Source organism: Aquarana catesbeiana, linkage group LG07 (genome assembly GCF_042186555.1).
Source record: "Aquarana catesbeiana isolate 2022-GZ linkage group LG07, ASM4218655v1, whole genome shotgun sequence".
In the NCBI taxonomy this organism is placed as follows: domain Eukaryota; kingdom Metazoa; phylum Chordata; class Amphibia; order Anura; family Ranidae; genus Aquarana; species Aquarana catesbeiana.
In genome coordinates this window covers 90,569,710-90,582,384 of record NC_133330.1, presented here as the reverse complement: position 1 = coordinate 90,582,384, position 12,675 = coordinate 90,569,710, and the positions used below count along the sequence as shown (strand labels likewise).

At 41.5% G+C, this 12,675-nt stretch overlaps 1 protein-coding gene across 4 annotated transcripts in view; it reads right to left on the bottom strand.

The window, feature by feature from the left end:
• Nucleotides 1-12,395, bottom strand: part of ELFN2 (extracellular leucine rich repeat and fibronectin type III domain containing 2) — a 207,316-nt gene extending 194,921 nt beyond the window's left edge. For all 4 annotated transcript variants that reach the window (XM_073592471.1, XM_073592475.1, XM_073592473.1 and 1 more), the window contains exon 1: nucleotides 11,728-12,395. The gene's annotated coding sequence lies outside the window, so the exon portion shown is untranslated. The remainder of the gene's footprint in view (nucleotides 1-11,727) is intronic.
• Nucleotides 12,396-12,675: the final 280 nt, after the last annotated feature.

Sequence of the window (12,675 nt, the reverse complement as noted above, 5' to 3'; positions counted from 1 at the left end):
TGATCGTATGTTTTTAGCTGTTTCGCCGAATCTTCATGTTGAACAGTAGTTTACATATTTTTGATCGTATCGATTGATACAATACTTGTTTGTTTCTGTTCATGTCGAACGGTCTACCCCAACAGCCAATGGAATTGCATTGTATCGAAATTCAAGCATATAACGTCCTTCCTGTTCGCTTTGCGCTCCTAACGGTTTTAATAGAGTTAGGTTAGGCACATTCGACCGCAGGTTCGATAGACACAGCTCGCTATTGTCACCGTCATGTCGAATCTTCTATCTATCTATATCGAACTGTTGTCGAAGCGATCCGAAAATATATTGGATAGGAAAATAAAGCATATTTTAATTTCGGATCTTTCGGATTCTGCGAGCTCGGTATCGTTTTGTTAAAACTAACATGAAAATCCCCAAAATTCGGACGAAAATCCATTCGGACTATAACAAATGCCCATGTCAATTGTCCATACAGTTTGCATCCAAAAGAACAGAGGAACAAAATAATTGTATGGTTATGCTAGAACTCACAGCCTATCTATGGTCAAAATGTAAAATCATAACATCCATTTCCACACTGAATTTCAATTATTTCTAGCCTACTTCTATAAATCTGAAAGATTCCCACACATTTATTCCCTTGCAGTCAAGCACTGCTGTGTCACAGAATTCACATAGTCTGTCTTCTGAACTACAGAGGAGCTGAGAGGAGGAGCTGAGAGGAGGTGGTGTCAGAACAGGAATTACCGCCTGCAGGCAGCAAATTACCATGGGATATGTAGTTCCTAGCAATTGAAAGTAAAAAGCAGAGGAGAAACTGCAAAACATGCAGGGAATCAAGAAGTTGTTGAAAGAGACAGACAGACAGACAGCATTTACAACATGAAAAGTGAAATTTTAAGTAGGCTTATACTAGATTGTCTAAAATAGCTATTGTTTTGTATTGTTATTATAATGCTATGCTAATGAAAATGTATTCTTGAATACCTTTAAAGCAGGGTTTCTCAACTCCAGTCCTCAAGGCGCCCCAACAGGTCATGTTTTCAGGCTTTCCATTATTTTGCACAGGTGATTTGATTAGTTTCACTGCCTTAGTAATTACCACAGCTGTTTCATCTGAGGGAAATCCTGAAAACATGACCTGTTGGGGCGCCTTGAGGCCTGGAGTTGAGAAACACTGCCTTTAAAGTGTAATTTGTTTGTATTTTCCTGGATAAAGAAGGGTTAGAATCCCTGTCAGGTTTTTAGTTCTGTTTGTGTCCCCTATTTGTCCTCTCTATTCTCTCTCTTTCAGCCATGGAGACTAAAGATGAGTTTGGGTTTGTTCTAACATCATTGACCTAATAAGGCCACATGACCATATTAGCTCCATGTCTTCACCTAATATGGCTATGTGGCCATATTAGGTCAATGATGTCAACAGCATCTCCGTCCCTTTGTGTACACATAGCTGTAGGATGGGAATGCCTCAGCTGCAGCTGATTGGGCCAACTCTAATGCCCCGTACACACGGTCGGACATTGATCGGACATTCCGACAACAAAAGCCTAGGATTTTTTATGACGGATGTTGGCTCAAACTTGTCTTGCATACACACGGTCACACAAAGTTGTCGGAAAATCCGATCATTCTGAACGTGGTGACGTAAAACACGTACGCCGGGACTATAAACGGGGCAGTAGCCACTATCTTTCATCTCTTTATTTATTCTGAGCATGCGTGGTACTTTGTCCATCAGATTTGTGTACACACGATCAGAATTTCCGACAACGGATTTTGTTGTCGGAAAATTTTATATCCTGCTCTCAAACTTTGTGTGTCGGAAAATCCGATGGAAAATGTGTGATGGAGCCCACACACGGTCGGAATTTCCGACAACAAGGTCCTATCACACATTTTCCGTCAGAAAATCCGACCGTGTGTACGGGGCATAACAGCTTACTCGCAAGTTTGTCCAAACATGGGTTTGGACCAAACCCAAGCTCATTCCTACTGGTGATCATTGTCAGAGTGAGAAGCATTCCAGAATGTATGGATATTACGAATATGGTAATATGAACATAGATACAGTATACTTAAAGTATAACTGAAGGAAAAACTTTTTTTAAGTTTTGGAGTGGAGAGGGATTTGAACACTTATTAGGTTTTCATTGCTACCACTGCCCCTGTGGGGGAGATTCACCCTCTCTATTTGTCCTGTTTACCATTATAATTGAAAGTGAAAGTAAAAGAAAATCACAAATTTTGGGTTGTCCTCAGATAAGTCATAGAGGGGAAATCTTCCAATGGCAACACTAGTTCTGGTGACCTGAGGGCCCCAATGGATTCCTTTAATTTTCAGGGATTTCTTCTCACTGCATACTTTAGCTATGGGCCAGGAAGTGAATGCAAATCTCCCCAATGGGACACAGATGGCAAAAAATAATTTCTGAGGGGTATAACCCTCCCTTACTCTTTCCAGAATGAAAAAAAGTTTTGCCTATAGTTCTACTTTTTTTTTTTTTACTTTAATAAACTTTTATTAAGGTTTTTTGCATATACATACAAAGAGAGATAAAAATGTAGGAAGATAACTATAACATAGCTGTGTATTAGCATATCGTAACAAAATTCACATTTAACCCTTAAACTTTAAGTTTATTAATAAGAACAGTTGTGCTTGAGGGCACTGTCCCCAGCCCCAGACACCCCATCAGGGATGCAGCTGTATCATGGGGTGAAGGACAGCACCCCCCCCTCCACGTCACGTCCACAGCAATCCCCTAATCTTCAGTGTCAGCTATAACCCCACTTGTGCAACACCTTTCTTTACATAGTTCTACTTTTAGATTACAAAGATTACAAGTCATCACTGTGTAAAATATCACTTGCTTGTACCGGGTGATAATTGTGAAGGTTCTATGTGGTGTTCTATGTGAGGTTGATAAGATCAGAAAAAAGAACCATCTGAGGTGGAGGTACAGATTTAAGAGAAATAGAGCTTTTCAGTAGATAAATATTTATCTGACAAAAGTGTAGAGAACTACAATCTGTTGACCAGAAGTAAGATTCATTTTGGATACCCTGTTAGCAGTCTACATGGGGCACAGGGATTCCGATGGGGTTTTTTCTTTAGAAGCATGTGATTAGAGCCAGAGGCTCTAATTGCCTTCAAAAAAGGGTGGAATGCATCCCGAGTCCACCCAGTTGTGTGACAATAGCAAATTAATATTCTCTATTATCTTCCTGATTCTCCTCCTGGCCAATCAGGAAGCCAGTTCTGAAACCCGTTTGGGCTGGCTCAGTCTTAGGACTTAGTTTGCCCCCACCCCGAAATATTTAGCAAAAGCCACCACTGCCTGTTAGGTATGTAACATTTTGCCCCATTCACACTGGTGCGACTTGTCTTGCAATTTTATAGGTCCAAATCGCATGACAAGTCGCACCCTATTGTTCGCAATGGAACTGTTAAAATCGGTGTGACGCTGACTTTGCGGTGCCGCATCAATTTGAAAAAAATGTTTCTGCACTATTTTTGTGATTTCAGGTGTGACTTGCATAGACATTGGTGCATGAAGTCACACAGATGTCAACCAAGTCGCACCTGAAGTCGCACTGACATGCAGCTTTGAAGTGAAGTTGCACAATTTCAAAGTCAGATTCGGTGTGCACAGGGGCTTAAGGTATTAGCTACTTAGGAATGTTCATTTGTACACAAAGGAGAATAGAACACCCAATGCCACACTCCCCTCCAAACTTACAACCATTATAATGGCTCAGAAAAGTGGCTTCAAAATATTTCTACATTCTGCAAATAGGTGTTGCATAGATGAGCAAAATGAAGCTCCATGAATATTTTCAGTGGTGCAGTAGCTACTTGAAGGGGCTTGTGAAGGGATCTTGTAGCGCAAGGGGAAGAGAAACTGCAGTACAAGACTCTTATAACTCACAGGAACTGTGCTGCCAGCAATTTTTTCATGTTTATTTGGTAAATGGCGTGGGTAAGTGGGACAATCACAACAGAGAGCTTATTAGCATTAAATTTATACGAAGTGCCAACTATTTATTAACCATTCACCTCATTCATTTTTAGTTTGGTAATTTTAAAATACAGTGGGACATGAAAGAAAACTGAAATATTCAGTTTACTGCATATAATTGTCACTAGGCCAGATTAACTATTAAACACAGTAGATGCAGACCTATGGGCTACATGGGAAAAGGTAATTTTTTTTCTGATCTTCTAGTATAATTATTTGCAACACATTTCATATCATCAATAGGGATGAGCCAACGGTTCGAGTTAAATGTAAGTTCGTATAGAACCTTGGGTGTTCGTTTGTTCTAAAACAAACCGAACATATGGGGCATTTGCAGGGCGTTTGCAGGAAATTCGAGCACCGCAGAAAGCCCCATAATGCACTGCAGTATCGCAGTGCATTGTTGTATGATGATTGGCTAAAGCATGCACCTGACCTGCATGCTTTGGCCAATCACAGTGCGCTCTGCTGATAGAGCCATAATTGGCCAAAGGCAGGATGGCTCAGGGGGACTAAATCCACACCCCACACACTATATATATATATATATATATATATATATATATATATATATATATATATATATATACAGTCTAATATATATATATATATATATATTTAGCATAGACTTTATATTTATGTTTACTCTATATTCAGTCAGTGCATGCAGTGTATTAATATATATATATATATATATATATATACTCTGCATCCAGTGTAGCCTAAATCTACAGTGCATTCGATGGTGTACTGTTTCTAATACACTTCAGCCTGTGTATTAATACTCTGCATTCAGTTTGGCCTATATCTACAGTGCATTTGTTGGTGTACTGTTTCTAATACACTTCAGGTGATGTATTAATATATATATATATCTATATATATCTATATATATCTATATATATATATATATATGTATACAGTCTAGTATATATATATATATATATATATATATATATATATATATGCGTACACAGTATATAATACAGTGTAGTGTGGTGTTGCAAAACAAAAAATACATCATGTCCAGAAGGCCACCAAGGAGAGGCGCTAACAGGCCACTAAAAGAGAGCAAGCAGCCTCTGTGTCTACAGTCAACAGTGGTGGTTGTGGACATGGTGCATCCTCTGCAGGTGGCCGTGGGGCACGCTTGTCCTTTTTTTCTGCTGCTGGCTGTGTTTTTGATCCACAACACGCAGAAGAGTTGGTGGAGTGGATAACAAAGCCGTCCTCATCCTCCTCATCCTCTGTCACCCAGGCTCAGAGTAGTTTGCCTTCCAACGCAACTGCCAAAGCAGCCTATTCCACCCGGCTCCTTGTCCACAGTCACTCCTTCCATAGCCCCACCATCATGCATGGAGGAGTCCCCAGAATTATTTGACCACAGTGTCGGTAATATGCTGCTGGAGGATGCGCAACGATTTGAAGGCTCTGATGTTGGTTCACAGGTTGAGGAATGGAGTAACGTTAGCCTAGAGAGAGGGGGTGCCACAGAAAGACAAGAAACTGGCAGTCATGTTCTCCCAGCTGCAGCATAATGCCAAGTTTGCTCCAGTGATGAGGAGGGAGGAGATGATGAGATCACTGACTGTACTTGGGTGCCTGAAAGAAGAGAAGAGGAGGAGAGGAGGCACAACTCCAAAGAGGCAGGATGTCCTCTAGGGGGCAGCTTAAGGGCAGTCATCCTGTTGCATCACAACACAGAGCTTCGCAGGTGCAGGGCGCTGCTGAATCCCCGCTGACTTTTAAAAGTTCCTTGGTGTGGGCCTTTTTTCGACACGTGTGCAGCAGATCGCACCGTTGCTGTTTGCAACCTATGTCTGAACCTTACTATAACTCCAGTCCTCTCAAAAACCTGCACTGAGAGGAAAGAAGGTATAGCAATAGGTGTCTCAAGTACTTGCTGCCAATCTGCTAGCAGTACACTACCAATTGATTTTAGCAGGCAAATTTCCCTACCCCAGTTGCTGAACTGTAAAAAAGAAATTCAGTCCCAGCCATCCACATGCTCAGCGTCTAAATGCTAGCTTGGCCAATTTGCTATATTTTTGATATTTTTGATACAATATTTTTTATATAATATTTCACAGCAGGGCCTGTTCCTGTGCCCAACAAGAGTAACTGTGAGGGGTTACAGTGTTCTGGCACCACCAAAACCAAAGGCCCAATTTTTCTGCCCCTGTTTAACCACTTCAATACCAGGCACTTTCACCCCTTCCTGCCCAGGACACTTTTGAGCTTTCAGTGCTGTCGCATTTTGAATGACAATTGCGTGGTCATACAACACTGTACCCAAACTAAATTTTTATCATTTTCTTCCCACAAATAGAGCTTTCTTTTGGAGGTATTTGAGCACCTCTGCAGTTTTTATTTTCTGCTAAACAAACTAAAAAAAAAGACATTTTTGAAAAAAAAGCGTTTTTCTTCGTTTCTGTTATAAAATATTGTTTTCTCCTTCACTGACGGACACTGATGAGTCTGCACTGATGGACACTGATGAGGCGGCACCGATGGGCACTGGTGAGTTGGCACTGATAAGGTGGCACTGATGGGCACTGATGAGGAGGCACTGATATGTAGAATTGATGGACACTGATATGCAGCACTGATGGCACCGATAGGTGGCACTGATATGCAGCACTGATGGGCACTGACAGGCGGCACTGATGGGCTTATGGGTACATTTGATGGGGACTGTGCTGATAATCAGTGTGCTGATTATCAGCACAGACCTCCCCTCTGACAGGGAAAGCCGCGGATTGGTGGCTCTCCCTGTCAGTGCGAACTGAGGAATGCCATTTACCGGCACTTCCTGGTTCACGAAATGATCAGCTGTGATTGGTCAAAGCTGATCACGTGGTAAGCCTCTATCAGAGGCTTCTTATCACGATCGGAGATGCGACGTGTCAGACTGACACGCAGCACTCACAATCTTCGCGCTGCACGCCTCTGCGGGCGCGCCCCGGCATGTTATCCTGCTGGACATCATATGACGCCCAGGCAGGATAACAGAACCACTTCCCAGCCGTCAATCTGCTATAGGCCGGGCGGGCTGTGGTTAACAGGGCCATGTAATTACAATTTTTTATATAATATTTAACAGCAAGGCCCATTCCTGCTCCCAACAAGAGTAACTGTGAGGGGTTACAGTGTTCTGGTGCCACCAAAACCAAAGGCCCAATTTTTCTGCCCCTGTTTAACAGGGCCATCTAATTACAATTTTTTATATAATCTTTAATAGCAGGGCCCGTTCCTGCGCCCAACAAGAGTAACTGTGAGGGGTTACAGTATTTTGGCACCCCCCCAAACACCTAAGGCCAAATATTTCTGCAGAGTATATAGGGCAGTAGTATAGTATATATACTTCTGTTCAGAGTATATAGTGCCTGGGGGACCCCCACACCATATTTTTAAAACATTTGGTGCGGGGTTCCCCTTAATATCCATACCAGACCTGAAGGGCCTGGAATGGATTTTGGGGGGGCATCCACGCAATTTTTTTTGGTATTTTTGGCACGGGGTTCCCCCATAATATTCATACCAAATCCAAAGGGCCTGGTAATGGACTGGGGGGGACCCACAACATTTTTTTCAATATTGCCGAGATTCAACAATACATTATAGCCACGAGCAGTTCCTTTAGAAATGTCATTTTGCTGTGGTACTGTTATAAACATTGGAAAGATGCGCTACTTTACAGGCAGACTAAGGAGACCCCCCAGGCACAATATTTAAAGGAATATTTCATTTTTATTGTTTCACTTTAAACATTATTAAAATCACTGCTCCCGAAAAAACGTTTTTTTTGCATTGATAAAAGTCCCCTGGGGCAGGACCCGGGTCCCCAAACACTTTTTATGGCAAAAACTTGCATATAAGCCTTTAAAATGAGCACTTTTGATTTCTCACATTCGCGTCCTATAGACTTTAACGGTGTTTGCATGTTTGCAGAAATTTTTTGCCTGTTCGCATGTTCTGCTGTAAACCAAACCAGGGGTGTTCGGCTCATCCATAATCAGCAGTAAAAATAGTATTCACATTGACTTCTGTTTTCACAATATCCCAGGTTAGGACCCAAAGAGCAAAAAAATATTCTGTTGGGTGATTCTAGCAGAAGGATATTATTTAGGGCACCAAACTTGTGTCTACAGGGACTGGTGATACAAATCCAGCCCTGATTTTCCAATTTAGCAGATAGTTATTCCTTTTGTTTCTCTCAGCTACAGTACCATACAAGAATGATTGAGACCCTCAGGCAAAAGCCTAATGAGACAGGTACCATATAAACCCTATAGATAAGTGACAGGAATTGTGATGCAGTGAAGAGTCCTAGAGACAGATATTCAGATCATTTAATTTCAGAGAGCCATCACTCATGTGGGTGCTTCAGCATTAGATAAATAGTTCAGTTTATATGTACAGCTCATGCATAGAGAATGCCCAAATTGTCTAATGATGATCATAGACATGAGATGATTGCCTAGATTTGGATGTAATTTCATGTCTATGGGCACTGACAGACACCTCTAATCTTTGCTGTTTCCCTTGAGATACTTCAAGACAGCACTGGTAATGATAGCATATGCCTCCCTCCCTCCTTTTTGGTTCATACCATAAGCAAAAGCAGGTTCAAACTACCTGAGCACTTATGCCTGAAGCTAGACCAAGATAGGTCTTCAAAATGGTTGTTTTTTGCCCGAAAGTCTGGCCATCCTCTGATGTCTACTACCAGCTTTATTCCTGTGTGGTCTGTTATCCACACCCCATGTTTTAAAGTGCATAAACCATATTTATTACTATTCAATATTATGTTTTCAAAGGAAATCAGAAACCAGTGTTTTTATGCCTCATGTGTGGTTTCTTTATTTTGTATTGAGTAGCAATCATAGTGGGAGATGCCAAAGGTTTACCTAATTTGTCAAAAAACATCTGGCAGTGATATTTGACTCTGGGGTTGATTTACTAAAATTGGACAGTGCAAAGTCTGGTGCAACTGTGCATGGTAGCCATTAAGCTTTTCTAACTTCAGCTTGTTCAATTAAACTTTGACAAAAAAACTGGAAGCTGATTGGTTTATCTGCCGAGCTGCACCGGATTTTGCACTCTCCAGCTTTAGTAAATCAACCCAATGTCTTGCAGCCAGGATGGAAAATGTTGTCATATCATTCCAGAATTTGCCATATCTTGCCCCATCTACATTCCCTGCATGCATTCCATACATCTGACTTACAACCTGAAAGGTTCAGATATGGTTGAATGCAATCATAAATATGGTAAAGCTCTAGCTGATCAATACTCAGATAAACTAGCTAAATCTTTTATTGTGAGCCACATTGAAGACAAGTGTAGGGGGTGACAGTTGCCCAGGATGGTTGATTTCGGACAATCAGATGTAAATTGGCATATCGGCAAGTATGCTTACAGCTCAATAGCCTGAGATATACATGTTTATTGATTTGACCTTTTGTAAATGTCCCAATGCAGTTTAAAGCAAATGTCACAAGCTTTTTAGTGTACTGAAACTGCAAGACTTGTTGCCAGCCCTGTCCATTTGCTAGTTGTCAAACTACTGAATCCAACCAATTCTCATAATCTCCACAGAATAGGGACTAAAGCTGTCTATACACTGTTTGGATTTTGTCCAGTTCCTGATAAACCAGCCAAAACGTAATTAGTGGGTGGCCCGTTTGGCCCCCTTATATCCGACATCCTTAGAAAAAAAATAAAAATGAAAGGAGCCAGGGGAAAATTTGTTGACCGAACAGGGGCTGCATCCAATCAGGTGCAGTTGCTGTTTGGGTATTCTGACAGCCAGTGGGTTGCCTATCAGAAAACTGCCACAGCTGTATAGGAAGGAGGAATTGGTAAGCTTTTTTCATTCATCCTGTAGGCCAGCTTTATTATGGAAAAATCAAGGGATCTAGGCAGAAAATGGTTGGCTGAACAGCATCTGTCAAAGTACAAAAGCCACAGTGGGAGATTTGTCCATTCACACTGTATAGCGTGGATGGAGGAATCTGTTAGATATTTTCTTTTACCCATAGGCTGATTGAAAAAAATCTTTATGTGTACAGCAGGAGGAAGGTATAAACTAGGAGGACTCTGTGAGATGGCATAAAAAGTGTGCATAGGACACAGAGCAGCTATAACAAAACACTTTCAATGGTTTATTTATCAGACCAAAAGGTAAAAAATTAAGAACTTAATTATAAGAGTTTACAAACACTTTAATATATGTGACCAATGAACTTTAAATAATTAGAAACAAAAGTCTATTCTTTATTGTGTGGCTTGCCAATGTCTATGGAAGAACCTCTGCAATACCTGCTCAAGTCAAGTTCTCCCGACCTGTAGAGGTTCATGGATAAGATGCCAGACTGTTCTGCTAGTTGCAGTGAATAGAAACCTCCTAGTAAAATGAATCTTCATGTGAAATTATCTCCAGTAAAAGCTATGATACCTTTCTACCCCTGCTGTGTCACTAAATGTAAACTTGTTTTCCACATGACTGGAAAAATTTAGTGGTACAGCGCTGAACATAATATGGTCAATTATGACATACTGAGAGCAATCATAACAAGGAAGAGATGTTCTTAAATTCCAAAAATATATGGGAAACCCCCTTGGAGAAAATGATAGAGCCACCCACAACCTAATCATGACAGGACATGCAGGGGAGTTGGAAAATTTCTCATCATTGTCACAGTATGGAAATGATGCTCCTGATCAGATAAAAACAATGACTAAAGCAATATAGAGTTTCTGGTTTTGATCCAAGTGAGGAGAAGTCCTTAGCAGCAGCAGCTAACGTCAGACACCACTAGACATCTAGAGCCTATGTAACTCCTCTGCAACTCCCGCAGCATAGATTCAGGCTGGAGATATGCCTTGGCTGTGCTATGCCTTGGCTGTGCTTGTCTCTTCTATAGAGCAAAGAGCACCTGATTTGAGCATAGGTAAAGGGATCTGCATACATATACTGTATCATGCTGGAAGGAAGCATCCTGTTTGAAGAAGACACACGGATTTGTCTACCCTGTGTATTTATATTATTGGCGTAAATACATAGTAAACTCCATTGACAAACACCATTAATACACTAGCACACCTGCTCTACACCAACATACAAATACTGAATCATGACTTATTGGAAAGATCAATACAAAATAGGGAATTTCTTGTCAATATCATAAAAGTATAAGCATTTACAGACCTTTAATGCCATAGATGGATGTAAAGCTACATAGAAAAGCACACACACTAGTGCAGAACCTGATTAATACACCTAGACGTACCTAACGGGTTACAGATGCAACATCCCAGATAAATGAACCCATTTCAAATCAGAACACACCCAGAGAGATCATACAGAGCTACACATTCACGTGTTACACCTCAAATCAGCATTAAGCTCCCATCACATGAGCACCCACATTCACCCAGCACACAGACTGTAAAAATACAGACACCACTGCTACAAGATCACACACAACATACAGAAGGATCCATAGCATAGAACGCAGAAAATGTAGAAGAAAATAACACAATCCTTCAGTGAACAATTCTAAACACAAAAACTGACTCACATATAAGGAATAAAAAACGATAATAAGTGTGTGTGCCTGTGTGCGTGCATGCATGTATGTATGTATGTGCACATACACATAAACATCAACATATTTCTACATATGTGACTAGTCACGCAGTTTACCAGTGTCTCTGTATCATCAGTCTGTGCCTCTCATCTCTCTGGCATTAAGAATCTGCTCATCCGCTTAGCAACCGGTGTCCCTGTCACTTTCCGTGCTCTTCTTGTCACCGCTGCTCCCCCCTTTACGGTGTCACCAGCAGAGCTGTGTCCCTCGCGGCGCCAGAGACAGGCACCCAGACAGAAATCTTTCCAGATCTCCCCAGCTGTCTTACTCCAACAGATAGGCACCCACACAGCGAGCAAGCGAGAGAGAGCGAGGGAGCGAGAGAGAGAGAGAGAGAGAGAGAGAAGGAGGGAGGGAGCAAAAGAAGGAGGGGGATAGATAGAAGAACAACTACAGCATAAAAAGAGTGATGGTGCTAAGAGGATGGATGGAAGAAGCCCACAAGAAAACAACTGATCAACATCAACAATTGATCGACGCATAAATTCTAAGCAAGACAACAATAATAGCAATTAGTTGTAGAGGACGGGACAGAAATGGCAGAGAAGATAGTGGGTGTTAAACACCGCACAGGAGAAGAGAGATTTCTAGCACATAGAAGGCAGTAGCATGATGGATGAGAGACACACACAGAGCCATAGAGGGATCATAGGAGTGGAGAGAGCATCCTTGCAAAGGGTGATCATACTCAGCCAGTGCAGCACCAGACTAAGACCACAGAGAAGATTATTGTGGGGCAGACCTGAATGAAAGGAGAGAGGAGAAAAAATCAGGATGGGGGGGGGGGGGGGGGGGATGAAGTGTAAGAGATTCTGTGAATCAGGATGGAGAAGAAAAAAGAGAACCAAGAATAATGGAATATGGTGATGATGTAGAAAGAGGGAGCATGAAATCAAGAAGCAGAAAGAGAAGAAGGAGAGCTAGCAGAAGGCAAGAAATGGGAAGCCGGCAGGCTTGTGTGTACAGTAAACTGTACGTGTTAGAAAAGGTGGGGGACTATAGCA